The sequence below is a fragment of the Heterodontus francisci genome, unplaced genomic scaffold (assembly GCF_036365525.1).
Source record: "Heterodontus francisci isolate sHetFra1 unplaced genomic scaffold, sHetFra1.hap1 HAP1_SCAFFOLD_53, whole genome shotgun sequence".
Classification (NCBI taxonomy): domain Eukaryota; kingdom Metazoa; phylum Chordata; class Chondrichthyes; order Heterodontiformes; family Heterodontidae; genus Heterodontus; species Heterodontus francisci.
In genome coordinates this window covers 7,413,993-7,434,630 of record NW_027141851.1, presented here as the reverse complement: position 1 = coordinate 7,434,630, position 20,638 = coordinate 7,413,993, and positions in this window count along the sequence as shown.

Sequence of the window (20,638 nt, the reverse complement as noted above, 5' to 3'; positions counted from 1 at the left end):
GTGTCTGGGGTTTTCACAGTGGATCAGGATCCTGCCAGGTGTGTATGGGGGTTTCACAGTGTATCAGGATCCTTCCAGGTGTGTATTGGGTGATCACAGTGTATCAGGCACCTGCCAGGTGTGTATGGGGGTTTCACAGTGGATCAGCATCCTGCCAGGTGTGTATGGGGTTTCACAGAGTATCAGGATCCTTCCAGGTGTGCATGGGGTTATCACAGTGTATCAGGATCCAGCCAGGTGTTTATGGGGTTTCACAGTGCATCAGGATCCTGCCAGGTGTGTATGGGGTTTTCTCAGTTTATCAGGATCGTGGCAGGTGTGTATTGGTTTTTCACAGTTTATCAGTTTCCTGCCCGGTGTGTATGGGGTTTTCACAGTGTATCAGGATCCTGCCAGGTGTGCATGGGGTTATCACGGTGTATCAGGATCCTGCCAGGTGTGTCTGGGGTTTTGACAGTTTATCAGGATCCAGCCAGGTGTGTATGTGGTTTTCACAGTGTATCAGAGTACTGCCAGGTGTGTATGGGGTTTTCACAGTGAATCAGGATCCTGCCAGGAGTGAACGGGGTTTCACAGAGGATCAGCACCCTGCCCGGTGTGTACGGGGTTTTCACAATATATCAGGATCGTGCCAGGTGTGTACGGGGTTTCACAGAGGATCAGGATCCTGCCAGGTGTTTATGGGGTTTTCACAATATATCAGGATCCTGCCAGGTGTGTCTTGGGGTTTCTCCGTTTAACAGAATGCTGCCAGGTGTTTATGGGGTTTCACAGTGCATCAGGATCCTGCCAGGTGTGTATGGGTTTTTCACAGTTTATCAGGATCCTGACAGGTGTGTATGGGGGTTTCACAGTGGATCAGGATCCTGCCATGTGTGTATGGGGTTTCACAGTGTATCAGGATCCTGCCAGATGTGAATGGGGTTTCACTGTCCATCAGGAACCTGCCAGGTGTGTACGGGGGTTTCGCAGATTATCAGGCTCCTGCCAGTTGTGTATGGGGGTTTCACAGTTCATCGGGATCCTGCCAGGTGTGTATGGGGTTTTCACAGTGAATCAGGATCCTGCCAGGAATGAACGGGGTTTCACAGAGGATCAGCACCCTGCCCGGTGTGTACGGGGTTTTCACAATATATCAGGATCGTGCCAGTTGTGTACGGGGTTTCACAGAGGATCAAGATCCTGCCAGGTGTTTTTGGGGTTTTCGCAATATATCAGGATCCTGCCAGGTGTGTATTGGGGTTTCTCCGTTTAACAGGATGCTGCCAGGTATGCATGGGGGTTTCACAGTTTATCAGGATATTGCCAGGTGTGTATGGGGGTTTCACAGTTCATCAGGTTCCTGCCGTGTGTGTGGGGTTTTCACAGTGGATCAGGATCCTGCCAGGTGTGTATGGGGTTTTCACAGTGTATCAGGATCTGCAAGGTGTGTATTGGGTTTTGACAGTGCACCAGGATCCTGCCAGATGTGTCTGGGGTTTCACAGTGTATCAGGATCCTGCCAGGTGTGTATGGGGTTTCACAGTGTATCGGGATCCTGCCAGGTGTGTCTGGGGTTTTCACAGTGGATCAGGATCCTGCCAGGTGTGTATGGGGGTTTCACAGTGTATCAGGATCCTTCCAGGTGTGTATTGGGTGATCAGAGTGTATCAGGCACCTGCCAGGTGTGTATGGGGGTTTCACAGTGGATCAGAATCCTGCCAGGTGTGTATGGGGTTTCACAGAGTATCAGGATCCTTCCAGGTGTGCATGGGGTTATCACAGTGTATCAGGATCCAGCCAGGTGTTTATGGGGTTTCACAGTGCATCAGGATCCTGCCAGGTGTGTATGGGGTTTTCACAGTTTATCAGGATCCTGGCAGGTGTGTATGGGTTTTCACAGTTTATCAGTTTCCTGCCCGGTTTGTATGGGGTTTTCACAGTGTATCAGGATCCTGCCAGGTGTGCATGGGGTTATCACGGTGTATCAGGATCCTGCCAGGTGTGTCTGGGGTTTTGACAGTTTATCAGGATCCAGCCAGGTGTGTATGTGGTTTTCACAGTGTATCAGAGTCCTGCCAGGTGTGTATGGGGTTTTCACAGTGAATCAGGATCCTGCCAGGAGTGAACGGGGTTTCACAGAGGATCAGCACCCTGCCCGGTGTGTACGGGGTTTTCACAATATATCAGGATCGTGCCAGGTGTGTACGGGGTTTCACAGAGGATCAGGATCCTGCCAGGTGTTTATGGGGTTTTCACAATATATCAGGATCCTGCCAGGTGTGTCTTGGGGTTTCTCCGTTTAACAGAATGCTGCCAGGTGTGCATGGGGGTTTCACAGTTTATCAGGATCCTGCCAGGTGTGTATGGGGGTTTCACAGTTTATCAGGTTCCTGCCAGGTGTGTATGGGGTTTTCACAGTGGATCAGGATCCTGCCAGGTGTGTATGGGGTTTTCACAGTGTATCAGGATCTGCAAGGTGTGTATTGGGTTTTGACAGTGCACCAGGATCCTGCCAGATGTGTCTGGCGTTTCACAGTGTATCAGGATCATTCCAGGTGTGTATGGGGGTTTCACAGTGTATCAGGATCCTGCCAGGTGTGTATGGGGTTTCACAGTGTATCAGGAACCTGCTGGATGTGAATGGGGTTTTCACAGTGTATCAGGATCCTGTCAGGTGTGTATGGGGTTTCACAGTTTATCGGGATCCTGCCAGGTGTGTATGGGGTTTTCACAGTGGATCAGGATCCTGCCAGGTGTGTTTGGGTGTTTCACAGTGTATCAGGATACTTCCAGGTGTGTATGGGGTGATGACAGTGTATCAGGCACCTGCCAGGTGTGTATGGGGGTTTCACAGTGGATCAGGATCCTGCCAGGTGTGTATGGGGTTTCACAGAGTATCAGGATCCTTCCAGGTGTGCATGGGGTTATCACAGTGTAGCAGGATCCAGCCAGGTGTTTATGGGGTTTCACAGTGCATCAGGATCCTGCCAGGTGTGTATGGGGTTTTCACAGTTTATCAGGATCCTGGCAGGTGTGTATGGGGTTTTCACAGTTTATCAGTTACCTGCCCGGTGTGTATGGGGTTTTCACAGTGTATCAGGATCCTGCCAGGTGTGTATGGGGTTATCACGGTGTATCAGGATCCTGCCAGGTGTGTATGGGGTTTTGACAGTTTATCAGGATCCAGCCATGTGTGTATGTGGTTTTCACAGTGCATCAGAGTCCTGCCAGGTGTGTATGGGGTTTTCGCAGTTTATCAGGATCCTGCCAGGTGAGTATGGGGTTTTCGCAGTGGAACAGGATCCTGCCAGGTGTGCATGGGGATTTCACAGTGGATCAGGATCCTGCCAGGTGTATATGGGAGTTTCACCATTTATCAGGATCTTGCCAGGTGTGTATGTGGGTTTCACAGTTTATCAGGATCCTGCCAGGTGTGTATGGGGGTTTCACTGGTTATCCGGATCCTGCCATGTGTGTATGGGGTTTTCACAGTGGATCAGGATCCTGCCAGGTGTGTATAGGGTTTTCACAGTTCATCAGGATCCTGCCAGGTGTGTATTGGGGTTTCTCCGTTTAACAGGATACTGCCAGGTGTGTATGGGGGTTTCACTGATTATCAGGATCCGGCCAGGTGTGTATGGTGGTTTCACAATTTATCAAGTTCCTGCCAGGTGTGTATAGGGTTTTCACAGTGGATCAGGATCCTGCCAGGTGTGTATGGGGTTTTCACAGTGTATCAGGATCTGCAATGTGTGTGTTGGGTTTGACAGTGCACCAGTATCCCGCCAGATGTGTCTGGGGTTTCACAGAGTATCACGATCCTTCCAGGTGTGTATGGGGGCTTCACAGTGTATCAGGATATTGCCAGGTGTGCATGGGGTTTCACTGTGTATCAGGATCCTGCTGGATGTGAATGGGGTTTTCACAGTGTATCAGGATCCTGCCAGGTGTGTATGGGGTTTCACAGTGTATCGGGATCCTGCCAGGTGTGTATGGGGTTTCACAGTGTATCAGGATCCTGCCAGATGCGAATGGGGTTTCACTGTACATCAGGAACCTGCCAGGTGTGTACGGAGTTTTCACAGTGTATCAGGCTCCTGCCAGGTGTGTACGGGGGTTTCACAGATTATCAGGATCCTGCCAGGTGTGTATAGTGGTTTCACAGTTCATCAGGATCCTGCCAGGTGTGTATGGGGTTTCACAGAGGATCATGATCCTGCCAGGTGTGACCGGGGTTTTCACAATATATCAGGATCCTGCCAGGTGTGTACGGGGTTTCACAGAGGATCAGGATACTGCAAGGTGTGTACGTGGCTTTCACAATATATCAGGATCCTGCCAGGTGTGCATGGGAGTTTCACCGTTTATCAGGATCCTGCCAGGTGTGTATGCGGGTTTCACAGTCTATCAGGATCCTGCCAGGTGTGGATGGGTGTTTCATAGTTTATCAGGATCCTGCCAGGTGTGTATGGGGTTTTCACAGTGGATCAGGATCCTGCCAGGTGTGTATGGGTTTTTCACAGTTTATCAGGATCCTGACAGGTGTGTATGGGGTTTCGCTGTGTATCAGGGTCCTGTCAGGTGTATATGGGGTTTCACTGTGTATTAGGATCCTGCCAGGTGTGTTTGGGGTTTTCACAGTGGATCAGGATCCTGCCAGTTGTGTATGGGGTTTTCACAGTGTATCAGGATCCTGCCAGGTGTGTATGGGGTTTCACAGTTTATCGGGATCCTTCCAGGTGTGTATGGGGTGATCACAGTGTATCAGGCAACTGCCAGTTGTGTATGGGGGTTTCACAGTGGATCAGGATCCTGCCAGGTGTGTATGGGGTTTCACAGAGTATCAGGATCCTTCCAGGTGTGCATGGGGTTATCACAGTGTAGCAGGATCCAGCCCGGTGTTTATGGGGTTTCACAGTGCATCAGGATCCTGCCAGTTGTGTATGGGGGTTTCACAGTGGATCAGGATCCTGCCAGGTGTGTATGGGGTTTCACAGAGTATCAGGATCCTTCCAGGTGTGCATGGGGTTATCACAGTGTAGCAGGATCCAGCCAGGTGTTTATGGGGTTTCACAGTGCATCAGGATCCTGCCAGGTGTGTATGGGGTTTTCACAGTTTATCAGGATCCTGGCAGGTGTGTATGGGGTTTTCACAGTTTATCAGTTTCCTGCCCGGTGTGTATGGGGTTTTCACAGTGTATCAGGATCCTGCCAGGTGTGTATGGGGCTATCACGGTGTATCAGGATCCTGCCAGGTGTGTATGGGGTTTTGACAGTTTACCAGGATCCAGCCAGGTGTGTATGTGGTTTTCACAGTGCATCAGAGTCCTGCCAGGTGTGTATGGGGTTTTCACAGTGTATCAGGATCCTGCCAGGTGTGTCTGGGATTTTCACAGTGGATCAGGTTCCTGCCAGGTGTGTATGGGATTTTCCACATGTTTATCAGGCTCCTGCCACGTGTTGATGGTGTTGTCACATTGTATCAGGATCCTGCCAGGTGTGTATGGGGTTTTCACAGTGGATCAGTATCCTGCCAGCTGTGTATGGGGTTTCCACTGTGCATCAGTATCCTGCCTGGTGTGTATGGGGATACACTGTGTATCAGGGTCCTGCCAGGTGTGTATGGCGTTTTCATAGTGGATCAGGATCCTGCCAGTTGTGTATGGGGTTTTCACTGTGCATCAGGATCCTGCCTGGTGTGTATGGGGTTTCACTGTGTATCAGGGTCCTGCCTGGTGTGTATGGGGTTTCGCTGTGTAGCAGGGTCCTGCCAGGTGTATATGGGGTTTCACTGTGTATTAGGATCCTGCCAGGTGTGTTTGGGGTTTTCACAGTGGATCAGGATCCTGCCAGTTGTGTATGGGGTTTTCACAGTGGATAGGGATCCTGCCAGGTGTGTATGGGGTTTTCACAGTGGATCAGGGTCCTGCCTGGTGTGTTTGGGGTTTCACTGAGCGTCAGTGTCCTGCCAGGTGTGTATGGGGTTTCACTGTGTATCAGGGTCCTGCCACGTGTGTTTGGGGTTTTCACAGTGTATCAGGATCCTGCCAGGTGTGTATGGGTTTTTCACAGTGGATCAGGATCCTGCCAGGTGTGTACAGGGTTTCACTGAGGATCAGGATCCTGCCAGGTGTGCATGGGGATTTCACAGTGGATCAGGATCCTGCCAGGTGTATATGGGAGTTTCACCAATTATCAGGATCTTGCCAGGTGTGTATGTGGGTTTCACAGCTTATCAGGATCCTGCCAGGTGTGTATGGGGGTTTCACTGGTTATCCGGATTCTGCCAGGTGTGTATGGGGTTTTCACAGTGGAACAGGATCCTGCCAGGTGTGTATAGGGTTTTCACAGTTCATCAGGATCCTGCCAGGTGTGTATTGGGGTTTCTCCGTTTAACAGGATACTGCCAGGTGTGTATGGGGGTTTCACTGATTATCAGGATCATGCCAGGTGTGTTTGGGGGTTTCACAATTTATCAAGTTCCTGCCAGGTGTGTATGGGGTTTTCACAGTGGATCAGGATCCTGCCAGGTGTGTATGGGGTTTTCACAGTGTATCGGGATCCTGCCAGGTGTGTATGGGGTTTCACAGTGTATCAGGATCCTGCCAGATGCGAATGGGGTTTCACTGCACATCAGGAACCTGCCAGGTGTGTACGGAGTTTTCACAGTGTATCAGGCTCCTGCCAGGTGTGTACGGGGGTTTCACAGATTATCAGGAACCTGCCAGGTGTGTATAGTGGTTTCACAGTTCATCAGGATCCTGCCAGGTGTGTATGGGGTTTCACAGAGGATCATGATCCTGCCAGGTGTGACCGGGGTTTTCACAATATATCAGGATCCTGCCAGGTGTGTACGGGGTTTCACAGAGGATCAGGATACTGCAAGTTGTGTACGTGGCTTTCACAATATATCAGGATCCTGCCAGGTGTGCATGGGAGTTTCACCGTTTATCAGGATCCTGCCAGGTGTGTATGCGGGTTTCACAGTCTATCAGGATCCTGCCAGGTGTGTATAGGTGTTTCATAGTTTATCAGGATCCTGCCAGTTGTGCATGGGGTTTTCACAGTGGATCAGGATCCTGCCAGGTGTGTATGGGTTTTTCACAGTTTATCAGGATCCTGACAGGTGTGTATGGGGGTTTCACAGTGGATCAGGATCCTGCCATGTGTGTATGGGGTTTCACAGTGTATCAGGATCCTGCCAGATGTGAATGGGGTTTCACTGTCCATCAGGAACCTGCCAGGTGTGTACGGGGGTTTCGCAGATTATCAGGCTCCTGCCAGTTGTGTATGGGGGTTTCACAGTTCATCGGGATCCTGCCAGGTGTGTATGGGGTTTTCACAGTGAATCAGGATCCTGCCAGGAGTGAACGGGGATTCACAGAGGATCAGCACCCTGCCCGGTGTGTACGGGGTTTTCACAATATATCAGGATCGTGCCAGTTGTGCACAGGGTTTCACAGAGGATCAGGATCCTGCCAGGTGTTTTTGGGGTTTTCACAATATATCAGGATCCTGCCAGGTGTGTATTGGGGTTTCTCCGTTTAACAGGATGCTGCCAGGTGTGTCAGGGGGTTTCACAGTTTATCAGGATACTGCCAGGTGTGTATGGGGGTTTCACAGTTTATCAGGTTCCTGCCGTGTGTGTGGGGTTTTCACAGTGGATCAGGATCCTGCCAGGTGTGTATGGTGTTTTCACAGTGTATCAGGATCTGCAAGGTGTGTATTGGGTTTTGACAGTGCACCAGGATCCTGCCAGATGTGTCTGTGGTTTCACAGTGTATCAGGATCCTGCCAGGTGTGTATGGGGTTTCACAGTGTATCGGGATCCTGCCAGGTGTGTCTGGGATTTTCACAGTGGATCAGGTTCCTGCCAGGTGTGTATGGGATTTTCCACATGTTTATCAGGCTCCTGCCACGTGTTGATGGTGTTGTCACATTGTATCAGGATCCTGCCAGGTGTGTATGGGGTTTTCACAGTGGATCAGTATCCTGCCAGCTGTGTATGGGGTTTCCACTGTGCATCAGTATCCTGCCTGGTGTGTATGGGGATACACTGTGTATCAGGGTCCTGCCAGGTGTGTATGGCGTTTTCATAGTGGATCAGGATCCTGCCAGTTGTGTATGGGGTTTTCACTGTGCATCAGGATCCTGCCTGGTGTGTATGGGGTTTCACTGTGTATCAGGGTCCTGCCTGGTGTGTATGGGGTTTCGCTGTGTAGCAGGGTCCTGCCAGGTGTATATGGGGTTTCACTGTGTATTAGGATCCTGCCAGGTGTGTTTGGGGTTTTCACAGTGGATCAGGATCCTGCCAGTTGTGTATGGGGTTTTCACAGTGGATAGGGATCCTGCCAGGTGTGTATGGGGTTTTCACAGTGGATCACGGTCCTGCCTGGTGTGTTTGGGGTTTCACTGAGCGTCAGTGTCCTGCCAGGTGTGTATGGGGTTTCACTGTGTATCAGGGTCCTGCCACGAGTGTTTGGGGTTTTCACAGTGTATCAGGATCCTGCCAGGTGTGTATGGGTTTTTCACAGTGGATCAGGATCCTGCCAGGTGTGTACAGGGTTTCACTGAGGATCAGGATCCTGCCAGGTGTGCATGGGGATTTCACAGTGGATCAGGATCCTGCCAGGTGTATATGGGAGTTTCACCAATTATCAGGATCTTGCCAGGTGTGTATGTGGGTTTCACAGCTTATCAGGATCCTGCCAGGTGTGTATGGGGGTTTCACTGGTTATCCGGATTCTGCCAGGTGTGTATGGGGTTTTCACAGTGGAACAGGATCCTGCCAGGTGTGTATAGGGTTTTCACAGTTCATCAGGATCCTGCCAGGTGTGTATTGGGGTTTCTCCGTTTAACAGGATACTGCCAGGTGTGTATGGGGGTTTCACTGATTATCAGGATCATGCCAGGTGTGTTTGGGGGTTTCACAATTTATCAAGTTCCTGCCAGGTGTGTATGGGGTTTTCACAGTGGATCAGGATCCTGCCAGGTGTGTATGGGGTTTTCACAGTGTATCGGGATCCTGCCAGGTGTGTATGGGGTTTCACAGTGTATCAGGATCCTGCCAGATGCGAATGGGGTTTCACTGCACATCAGGAACCTGCCAGGTGTGTACGGAGTTTTCACAGTGTATCAGGCTCCTGCCAGGTGTGTACGGGGGTTTCACAGATTATCAGGAACCTGCCAGGTGTGTATAGTGGTTTCACAGTTCATCAGGATCCTGCCAGGTGTGTATGGGGTTTCACAGAGGATCATGATCCTGCCAGGTGTGACCGGGGTTTTCACAATATATCAGGATCCTGCCAGGTGTGTACGGGGTTTCACAGAGGATCAGGATACTGCAAGTTGTGTACGTGGCTTTCACAATATATCAGGATCCTGCCAGGTGTGCATGGGAGTTTCACCGTTTATCAGGATCCTGCCAGGTGTGTATGCGGGTTTCACAGTCTATCAGGATCCTGCCAGGTGTGTATAGGTGTTTCATAGTTTATCAGGATCCTGCCAGTTGTGCATGGGGTTTTCACAGTGGATCAGGATCCTGCCAGGTGTGTATGGGTTTTTCACAGTTTATCAGGATCCTGACAGGTGTGTATGGGGGTTTCACAGTGGATCAGGATCCTGCCATGTGTGTATGGGGTTTCACAGTGTATCAGGATCCTGCCAGATGTGAATGGGGTTTCACTGTCCATCAGGAACCTGCCAGGTGTGTACGGGGGTTTCGCAGATTATCAGGCTCCTGCCAGTTGTGTATGGGGGTTTCACAGTTCATCGGGATCCTGCCAGGTGTGTATGGGGTTTTCACAGTGAATCAGGATCCTGCCAGGAGTGAACGGGGTTTCACAGAGGATCAGCACCCTGCCCGGTGTGTACGGGGTTTTCACAATATATCAGGATCGTGCCAGTTGTGCACAGGGTTTCACAGAGGATCAGGATCCTGCCAGGTGTTTTTGGGGTTTTCACAATATATCAGGATCCTGCCAGGTGTGTATTGGGGTTTCTCCGTTTAACAGGATGCTGCCAGGTGTGTCAGGGGGTTTCACAGTTTATCAGGATACTGCCAGGTGTGTATGGGGGTTTCACAGTTTATCAGGTTCCTGCCGTGTGTGTGGGGTTTTCATAGTGGATCAGGATCCTGCCAGGTGTGTATGGTGTTTTCACAGTGTATCAGGATCTGCAAGGTGTGTATTGGGTTTTGACAGTGCACCAGGATCCTGCCAGATGTGTCTGTGGTTTCACAGTGTATCAGGATCCTGCCAGGTGTGTATGGGGTTTCACAGTGTATCGGGATCCTGCCAGGTGTGTCTGGGGTTTTCACAGTGGATCAGGATCCTGCCAGGTGTGTATGGGGGTTTCACAGTATATCAGGATCCTTCCAGGTGTGTATGGAGTGATCACAGTGTATCAGGCACCTGCCAGGTGTGCATGGGGGTTTCACAGTGGATCAGGATCCTGCCAGGTTTGTATGGGGTTTCACAGAGTATCAGGATCCTTCCAGGTGTGCATGGGTTTATCACAGTGTATCAGGATCCAGCCAGGTGTTTATGGGGTTTCACAGTGCATCAGGATCCTGCCAGGTGTGTATGGGGTTTTCACAGTTTTTAAGGATCCTGGCAGGTGTGTATGGGGTTTTCACAGTTTATCAGTTTCCTGCCCGGTGTGTATGGGATTTTCACAGTGTATCAGGATCCTGCCAGGTGTGTATTGGAGTTTCTCCGTTTAACAGAATGCTGCCAGGTGTGCATGGGGGTTTCACAGTTTATCAGGATCCTGCCAGGTGTGTATGGGGGTTTCACAGTTTATCAGGTTCCTGCCAGGTGTGTATGGGGTTTTCACAGTGGATCAGGATCCTGCCAGGTGTGTATGGGGTTTTCACAGTGCACCAGGATCCTGCCAGATGTGTCTGGCGTTTCACAGTGTATCAGGATCATTCCAGGTGTGTATGGGGATTTCACAGTGTATCAGGATCCTGCCAGGTGTGTATGGGGTTTCACAGTGTATCAGGAACCTGCTGGATGTGAATGGGGTTTTCACAGTGTATCAGGATCCTGCCAGGTGTGCATGGGGTTTCACAGTTTATCGGGATCCTGCCAGGTGTGTATGGGGTTTTCACAGTGGATCAGGATCCTGCCAGGTGTGTTTGGGGGTTTCACAGTGTATCAGGATCCTTCCAGGTGTGTATGGGGTGATCACAGTGTATCAGGCACCTGCCAGGTGTGTATGGGGGTTTCACAGTGGATCAGGATCCTGCCAGGTGTGTATGGGGTTTCACAGAGTATCAGGATCCTTCCAGGTGTGCATGGGGTTATCACAGTGTAGCAGGATCCAGCCAGGTGTTTATGGGGTTTCACAGTGCATCAGGATCCTGCCAAGTGTGTATGGGGTTTTCACAGTTTGTCAGGATCCTGGCAGGTGTGTATGGGGTTTTCACAGTGTATCAGGATCCTGCCAGGTGTGCTTGGGGTTATCACGGTGTATCAGGATCCTGCCAGGTGTTTATGGGGTTTTGACAGTTTATCAGGATCCAGCCAGGTGTTTATGTGGTTTTCACAGTGCATCAGAGTCCTGCCAGGTGTGTCTGGGATTTTCACAGTGGATCAGGATCCTGCCAGGTGTGTATGGGTTTTTCACATGTTTATCAGGCTCCTGCCACGTGTTGATGGTGTTGTCACATTGTATCAGGATCCTGCCAGGTGTGTATGGGGTTTTCACAGTGTATCAGTATCCTGCCAGGTGTGTATGGGGTTTTTACAGTTTATCAGGATCCTGCCAGCTGTGTATGGGGTTTCCACTGTGCATCAGTATCCTGCCTGGTGTGTATGGGGATACACTGTGTATCAGGGTCCTGCCAGGTGTGTACGGGGTTTTCATAGTGGATCAGGATCCTGCCAGTTGTGTATGGGGTTTTCACTGTGCATCAGGATCCTGCCTGGTGTGCATGGGGTTTCACTGTGTATCAGGGTCCTGCCTGGTGTGTATGGGGTTTCGCTGTTTATCAGGGTCCTGCCAGGTGTATATGGGGTTTCACTGTGTATTAGGATCCTGCCAGGTGTCTTTGGGGTTTTCACAGTGGATCAGGATCCTGCCAGTTGTGTATGGGGTTTTCACAGTGTATCAGGATCCTGCCAGGTGTGTATGGGGTTTTCACAGTGGATCAGGGTCCTGCCTGGTGTGTTTGGGGTTTCACTGAGCGTCAGTGTCCTGCCAGGTGTGTATGGGGTTTCACTGTGTATCAGGGTCCTGCCACGTGTGTTTGGGGTTTTCACAGTGTATCAGGATCCTGCCAGGTGTGTGTGGGTTTTTCACAGTGGATCAGGATCCTGCCAGGTGTGTACAGGGTTTCACAGAGGATCAGGATCCTGCCAGGTGTGTACGGGGTTTGCACAATATATCAGGTTACTGCCATGTGTGTACGGGGTTTCACATAGGATCAGGATCCTGCCAGGTGTGTACGGGGTTTTCACAATATATCAGGATCCTGCCAGGTGTGTATGGGGGTTTCACCATTTATCAGGTCCTTGCCAGGTGTGTATGGGAGTTTCACAGTTTATCAGGATCCTGCCAGGTGTGTATGTGTGTTTCACAGTTGATCAGGATCCTGCCAGGTGTGTATGGGGTTCTCACAGTGGTTCAGAATCCTGCCAGGTGTGTATGGGGTTTTCACAGTTTATCAGGATCCTGCCAGGTGATTATGGGGTTTTCACAGTGGATCAGGATCCTGCCAGGTGTGTATGGGGTTTTCACAGTAGATCAGGATCCTGCCAGGTGTTCATGGGGATTTCACAGTGGATCAGGATCCTGCCAGGTGTAATTGGGAGTTTCACCATTTATCAGGATCTTGCCAGGTGTGTATGTGGGTTTCGCAGTTTATCAGGATCCTGCCAGGTGTGTATGGGGGTTTCACAGTTTATCAGGATCCTGCCAGGTGTGTATGGGGTTTTCACAGTGGATAAGGATCCTGCCAGGTGTGTACGGGGTTTTCACAGTGGATCAGGATCTGCCAGGTTTGTATGGAGTTTCACAGTGCATTAGGATCCTGCCAGGTGTGTAAGGGGTTTTCACAGTGTATCAGGATCTGCAAGGTGTGTATGGGGTTTTAACAGTGCATTCGGATCCTACCAGGCGTGTATGTGGTTTCAAAGTGTATCAGGATCCTTCCAGGTGTGTATGTGGTTTCACAGTGTAACAGGATCCTGCCAGATGTGAATGGGGTTGCACTGTGCATCAGGAAACTGACAGGGGTGTACGGGGTTTTCACAGTGTATCAGGCTCCTGCCAGGTGTGTACGGGGATTTCACAGATTATCAGGATCCTGCCAGGTGTGTATGGGGGTTTCACAGTTCATCAGGATCCTGCCAGGTGTGTTTGGGGATTCGCAGAGGATCTGGATCCTGCAAGGTGTGGACGGGGTTTCACAGAGGATCAGGATCCTGCCATGTGTGTACGGGGATTTCACAATTTATCATGATCCTGCCAGGTGTGTATGGGGGTTTCACAGTTTATCTGGATCTTTCCATATGTGTATGGGGGTTTCACAGTTTATCAGGATCCTGCCAGGTGTGTATGGGGTGTTCAAAGTGCACCAGGATCCTGCCAGGTGTGTCTGGGGCTTCACAGTGGATCAGGATCCTTCCAGGTGTGTATGGGGGTTTCACAGTGTATCAGTATCCTGCCAGGTGTGTATGGGGTTTCACCGTGTATCAGGATCCTGCCGGATGTGAATGGGGCTTTCACAGTGTATCAGGATCCTGCCAGGTGTGTATGGGGTTTCATAGTGTATCGGCATCCTGCCAGGTGTGTATGGGGGTTTCACAGTGTATCTTGATCCTTCCAGCTGTGTATCAGGATTTCACAGTGTATCAGGATCCTGCCAGGTTTGTATGGGGGTTTCACAGTGGATCAGGATCCTGCCAGGTGTGCATGGGGTTTCACAGTGTATCAGGATCCTTCCAGGTGTGTATGGGGGCTTCACATTGGATCAGGATCCTGCCATGTGTGTATGGCGTTTCACAGTGCATCAGGATCCTGCCAGGTGTGTATGGGGTTTCACAGTGTATCAGGATCCTGCCAGGTGTGTATGGGGTTTCACAGTGTATCAGGATCCTGCCAGGTGTGTATGGGGTTTCACAGTGTATCAGGATCCTGCCAGATGTGAATGGGGTATCACTGTGCATCAGGAACCTGCCAGGTGTGTACGGGGTTTTCACAGTGTATCAGGCTCCTGCCAGGTGTGTACGGGGGTTTCACAGATTATCAGGATCCTGCCTGGTATGTATGGGGGTTTCACAGTTCATCAGGATCCTGCCAGGTGTGTACGGGGTTTCACAGAGGATCAGGATCCTGCAAGGTGTGTCCGGGGCTTTCACAATATATCAGAATCCTGCAAGGTGTGGACGGGGTTTCACAGAGGATCAGGATCCTGCCATGTGTGTACGGGGATTTCACAATTTATCATGATCCTGCCAGGTGTGTATGGGGGTTTCACAGTTTATCTGGATCTTTCCATATGTGTATGGGGGTTTCACAGTTTATCAGGATCCTGCCAGGTGTGTATGGTGTTTTCACGGTGGATCAGTATCCTGCCAGGTGTGTATGGGGTTTTCACAGTGTATCAGTATCTGCAAGGTGTGTATGGGGTGTTCAAAGTGCACCAGGATCCTGCCAGGTGTGTCTGGGGCTTCACAGTGGATCAGGATCCTTCCAGGTGTGTATGGGGGTTTCACAGTGTATCAGTATCCTGCCAGGTGTGTATGGGGTTTCACCGTGTATCAGGATCCTGCCGGATGTGAATGGGGCTTTCACAGTGTATCAGGATCCTGCCAGGTGTGTATGGGGTTTCATAGTGTATCGGCATCCTGCCAGGTGTGTATGGGGGTTTCACAGTGTATCTTGATCCTTCCAGCTGTGTATCAGGATTTCACAGTGTATCAGGATCCTGCCAGGTTTGTATGGGGGTTTCACAGTGGATCAGGATCCTGCCAGGTGTGCATGGGGTTTCACAGTGTATCAGGATCCTTCCAGGTGTGTATGGGGGCTTCACATTGGATCAGGATCCTGCCAGGTGTGTATGGCGTTTCACAGTGCATCAGGATCCTGCCAGGTGTGTATGGGGTTTCACAGTGTATCAGGATCCTGCCAGGTGTGTATGGGGTTTCACAGTGTATCAGGATCCTGCAAGGTGTGTATGGGGTTTCACAGTGTATCAGGATCCTGCCAGATGTGAATGGGGTATCACTGTGCATCAGGAACCTGCCAGGTGTGTACGGGGTTTTCACAGTGTATCAGGCTCCTGCCAGGTGTGTACGGGGGTTTCACAGATTATCAGGATCCTGCCTGGTATGTATGGGGGTTTCACAGTTCATCAGGATCCTGCCAGGTGTGTACGGGGTTTCACAGAGGATCAGGATCCTGCAAGGTGTGTCCAGGGCTTTCACAATATATCAGAATCCTGCCAGGTGTGTATGGGGTTTTCACCGTTTATCAGGATCCTGCCAGGTGTGTATGGGGGTTTCACAGTCTATCAGGATCCTGCCAGGTGTGTATGGGGGTTTCATATTTTATCTGGATCCTGCCAGGTGTGTATGGGGTTTTCACAGTGGATCAGGATCCTGCCAGGTGTGGATGGGTTTTTCACAGATTATCAGTATCCTGCCAGGTGTGTATGGGGTTTCACCGTGTATCAGGATCCTGCCGGATGTGAATGGGGCTTTCACAGTGTATCAGGATCCTGCCAGGTGTGTATGGGGTTTCATAGTGTATCGGCATCCTGCCAGGTGTGTATGGGGGTTTCACAGTGTATCTTGATCCTTCCAGCTGTGTATCAGGATTTCACAGTGTATCAGGATCCTGCCAGGTTTGTATGTGGGTTTCACAGTGGATCAGGATCCTGCCAGGTGTGCATGGGGTTTCACAGTGTATCAGGATCCTTCCAGGTGTGTATGGGGGCTTCACATTGGATCAGGATCCTGCCAGGTGTGTATGGCGTTTCACAGTGCATCAGGATCCTGCCAGGTGTGTATGGGGTTTCACAGTGTATCAGGATCCTGCCAGGTGTGTATGGGGTTTCACAGTGTATCAGGATCCTGCCAGGTGTGTATGGGGTTTCACAGTGTATCAGGATCCTGCCAGATGTGAATGGGGTATCACTGTGCATCAGGAACCTGCCAGGTGTGTACGGGGTTTTCACAGTGTATCAGGCTCCTGCCAGGTGTGTACGGGGGTTTCACAGATTATCAGGATCCTGCCTGGTATGTATGGGGGTTTCACAGTTCATCAGGATCCTGCCAGGTGTGTACGGGGTTTCACAGAGGATCAGGATCCTGCCATGTGTGTACGGGGATTTCACAATTTACCATGATCCTGCCAGGTGTGTATGGGGGTTTCACAGTTTATCTGGATCTTTCCATATGTGTATGGGGGTTTCACAGTTTATCAGGATCCTGCCATGTGTGTATGGTGTTTTCACGGTGGATCAGTATCCTGCCAGGTGTGCATGGGGTTTTCACAGTGTATCAGTATCTGCAAGGTGTGTATGGGGTGTTCAAAAAGCACCAGGATCCTGCCAGGTGTGTCTGGGTCTTCACAGTGGATCAGGATCCTTCCAGGTGTGTATGGGGGTTTCACAGTGTATCAGTATCCTGCCAGGTGTGTATGGGGTTTCACCGTGTATCAGTATCCTGCCGGATGTGAATGGGGCTTTCACAGTGTATCAGGATCCTGCCAGGTGTGTATGGGGTTTCATAGTGTATCGGCATCCTGCCAGGTGTGTATGGGGGTTTCACAGTGTATCTTGATCCTTCCAGCTGTGTATCAGGATTTCACAGTGTATCAGGATCCTGCCAGGTTTGTATGGGGGTTTCACAGTGGATCAGGATCCTGCCAGGTGTGCATGGGGTTTCACAGTGTATCAGGATCCTTCCAGGTGTGTATGGGGGCTTCACATTGGATCAGGATCCTGCCAGGTGTGTATGGCGTTTCACAGTGCATCAGGATCCTGCCAGGTGTGTATGGGGTTTCACAGTGTATCAGGATCCTGCCAGGTGTGTATGTGGTTTCACAGTGTATCAGGATCCTGCCAGGTGTGTATGGGGTTTCACAGTGTATCAGGATCCTGCCAGATGTGAATGGGGTATCACTGTGCATCAGGAACCTGCCAGGTGTGTACGGGGTTTTCACAGTGTATCAGGCTCCTGCCAGGTGTGTACGGGGGTTTCACAGATTATCAGGATCCTGCCTGGTATGTATGGGGGTTTCACAGTTCATCAGGATCCTGCCAGGTGTGTACGGGGTTTCACAGAGGATCAGGATCCTGCAAGGTGTGTCCGGGGCTTTCACAATATATCAGAATCCTGCCAGGTGTGTATGGGGTTTTCACCGTTTATCAGGATCCTGCCAGGTGTGTATGGGGGTTTCACAGTCTATCAGGATCCTGCCAGGTGTGTATGGGGGTTTCATAGTTTATCTGGATCCTGCCAGGTGTGTATGGGGTTTTCACAGTGGATCAGGATCCTGCCAGGTGTGGATGGGTTTTTCACAGATTATCAGTATCCTGCCAGGTGTGTATGGGGGTTTCACAGTTCATCAGCATTATGCCAGGTGTGTATGGGGATTCACAGAGGATCAGGATCCTGCCAGGTGTGTACGGGGTTTCACAGAGGATCAGGAAGCTGCCAGGTGTGTATGGGGGTTTCACAGTTTATCTGGATCCTGCCAGGTGTGTATGGGGGTTTCAAAGTTTATCAGGATCCTGCCAGGTGTGTATGGGTGTTTCACACTTTATCAGTATCCTGCCAGGTGTGTATGGTGTTTTCACGGTGGATCAGGATCCAGCCAGGTGTGTATGGGGTTTTCACAGTGTATCAGTATCTGCACGGTGTGTATGGGGTTTTCTCAGTGCACCAGGATCCTGCCAGATGTGTCTGGGGTTTCACAGTGTATCAGGATGCTTCCAGGTGTGTATGGGGGTTTCACAGTGGATCAGGATCCTGCCAGGTGTTTATGGGCTTTCACAGTGTATCAGGATCCTGCCGGATGTGAACGGGGCTTTCACAATGTATCAGGATCCTGCCAGGTGTGTATGGGGTTTCACAGTGTATCCGGATCCTGCCAGGTATGTGTGGGGGTTTCATAGTGTATCAGGATCCTTCCAGGTGTGTATGGGGTTTTCACAGTGTAACAGGATCCTGCCAGGTGTTTATGGGGTTTCACAGTGCTTCAGAATCCTGCCAGGTGTGTATGGGGTTTCACAGTGCATCAGGATCCTGCCAGGTGTCTATGTTGTTTCACAGTGTATCAGGATCCTGCCAGGTGTGTATGGGGGTTTCACATTGGATCAGGATCCTGCCAGGTGTTTATGGCGTTTCACAGTGCATCAGGATCCTGCCAGGTTTTTGTGGGGTTTCACAGTGTATCAGGATCCTGCCAGGTGTGTTTGGGGGTTTCACAGTGGATCAGGATCCTGCCAGCTGTGTATGGGGTTTCACAGTGTATCAGGATCCTGCCACGTGTGTATTGGGGTTTCACAGTGGATCAGGATCCTGCCAGGTGTGTATGGGGTTTCACAGTGTATCAGGATCCTGCCAGGTGTGTATGGGGTTTCACAGTGTATCAGGATCCTGCCAGATGTGGATGGGGTATCACTGTGCATCAGGAACCTGCCAGGTGTGTACGGGGTTTTCACAGTGTATCAGGCTCCTGCCAGGTGTGTACGGGGGTTTCACAGATTATCAGGATCCTGCCTGGTATGTATGGGGGTTTCACAGTACATCAGGATCCTGCCAGGTGTGTACGGGGTTTCACAGAGGATCAGGATCCTGCAAGGTGTGTACGGGGCTTTCACAATATATCAGGATCCTGCCAGGTGTGTATGGGGTTTTCACCGTTTATCAGGATCCTGCCAGGTGTGTATGGGGGTTTCACAGTCTATCAGGATCCTGCAAGGTGTGTATGGGGGTTTCATAGTTTATCTGGATCCTGCCAGGTGTGTATGGGGTTTTCACAGTGGATCAGGATCCTGCCTGGTGTGTATGGGGTTTCACAGTGTATCAGGATCCTGCCAGGTGTGTATGGGGTTTCACAGTGTATCAGGATCCTTCCAGATGTGGATGGGGTATCACTGTGCATCAGGAACCTGCCAGGTGTGTACGGGGTTTTCACAGTGTATCAGGCTCCTGCCAGGTGTGTACGGGGGTTTCACAGATTATCAGGATCCTGCCTGGTATGTATGGGGGTTTCACAGTACATCAGGATCCTGCCAGGTGTGTACGGGGTTTCACAGAGGATCAGGATCCTGCAAGGTGTGTACGGGGCTTTCACAATATATCAGGATCCTGCCAGGTGTGTATGGGGGTTTCATAGTTTATCTGGATCCTGCCAGGTGTGTATGGGGTTTTCACAGTGGATCAGGATCCTGCCAGGTGTGTATGGGTTTTTCACAGATTATCAGGATCCTGCCAGGTGTGTATGGGGGTTTCACAGTTCATCAGGATCCTGCCAGGTGTGTATGGGGATTCACAGAGGATCAGGATCCTGCCAGGTGTGTACGGGGTTTCACAGAGGATCAGGAAGCTGCCAGGTGTGTACGGGGATTTCACAATATATCAGGATCTTGCCAGGTGTGTATGGGGGTTTCACAGTTTATCTGGATCCTGCCAGGTGTGTATGGGGGTTTCGAAGTTTATCAGGATCCTGCCAGGTGTGTATGGGGGTCTCACACTTTATCAGTATCCTGCCAGGTGTGTATGGTGTTTTCACGGTGGATCAGCATCCTGCCAGGTGTGTATGGGGTTTTCACAGTGTATCAGTATCTGCAAGGTTTGTATGGGGTTTTCTCAGTGCACCAGGATCCTGCCAGATGTGTCTGGGGTTTCACAGTGTATCAGGATGCTTCCAGGTGTGTATGGGGGTTTCACAGTGGATCAGAATCCTGCCAGGTGTTTATGGGCTTTCACAGTGTATCAGGATCCTGCCGGATGTGAATGGGGCTTTCACAGTGTATCAGGATCCTGCGAGGTGTGTATGGGGTTTCACAGTGTATCGGGATCCTGCCAGGTTTGCATGGGGGTTTCACAGTGGATCAGGATCCTGCCAGGTGTGTATGGGGTTTCACAGTGCATCAGGATCCTTCCAGGTGTGTATGGGGTTTTCACAGTGTATCATGATCCTGCCAGGTGTTTATGGGGTTTCACAGTGCATCGGAATCCTGCCAGGTGTGTATGGGGTTTCACAGTGCATCAGGATCCTGCCAGGTGTCTATGGTGTTTCACAGTGTATCAGGATCCTGCCAGGTGTGTATGGGGGTTTCACATTGGATCAGGATCCTGCCAGGTGTGTATGGCGTTTCACAGTGCATCAGGATCCTGCCAGGTTTTTGTGGGGTTTCACAGTGTATCAGGATCCTGCCAGGTGTGTTTGGGGGTTTCACTGTGGATCAGGATCCTGCCAGCTGTGTATGGGGTTTCACAGTGTATCAGGATCCTGCCACGTGTGTATGGGGGTTTCACAGTAGATCAGGATCCTGCCAGGTGTGTATGGGGTTTCACAGTGTATCAGGATACTGCCAGGTGTGTATGGGGATTCACACTGTATCAGGATCCTCCCAGATGTGAATGGGGTTTCACGGTGCATCAGGAACCTGCCAGGAGTGTACGGGGTTTTC